Raw genomic sequence first — 233 nt, 5'->3', positions numbered from 1 at the left:
CGCCTTTGCCGGCGGATCCCCACCATCCCGCTGTTGCGCTGCTGGTAACGAGTCGACGAGTAGAAGCCGCGCTAGCGGCAAGCGTGCAGTGGCCGTCGTTGTATTCTCCGGCTCCGGAGCACACCAGCGTGGCGGCGACAGCGACCTGCCGAAGACGGATTGCAGCCGGGCGAAGCCAGAGGCGCGTCCATGGCGAAGGTGAATCACCACCGTTTCCCTCCGTACCGTTGGTA

The sequence above is a fragment of the Triticum dicoccoides genome, chromosome 1B (genome assembly GCF_002162155.2).
Source record: "Triticum dicoccoides isolate Atlit2015 ecotype Zavitan chromosome 1B, WEW_v2.0, whole genome shotgun sequence".
In the NCBI taxonomy this organism is placed as follows: domain Eukaryota; kingdom Viridiplantae; phylum Streptophyta; class Magnoliopsida; order Poales; family Poaceae; genus Triticum; species Triticum dicoccoides.
The sequence above is the reverse complement of the archived record's forward strand: the minus strand, read 5'-3'. Positions refer to the sequence as shown.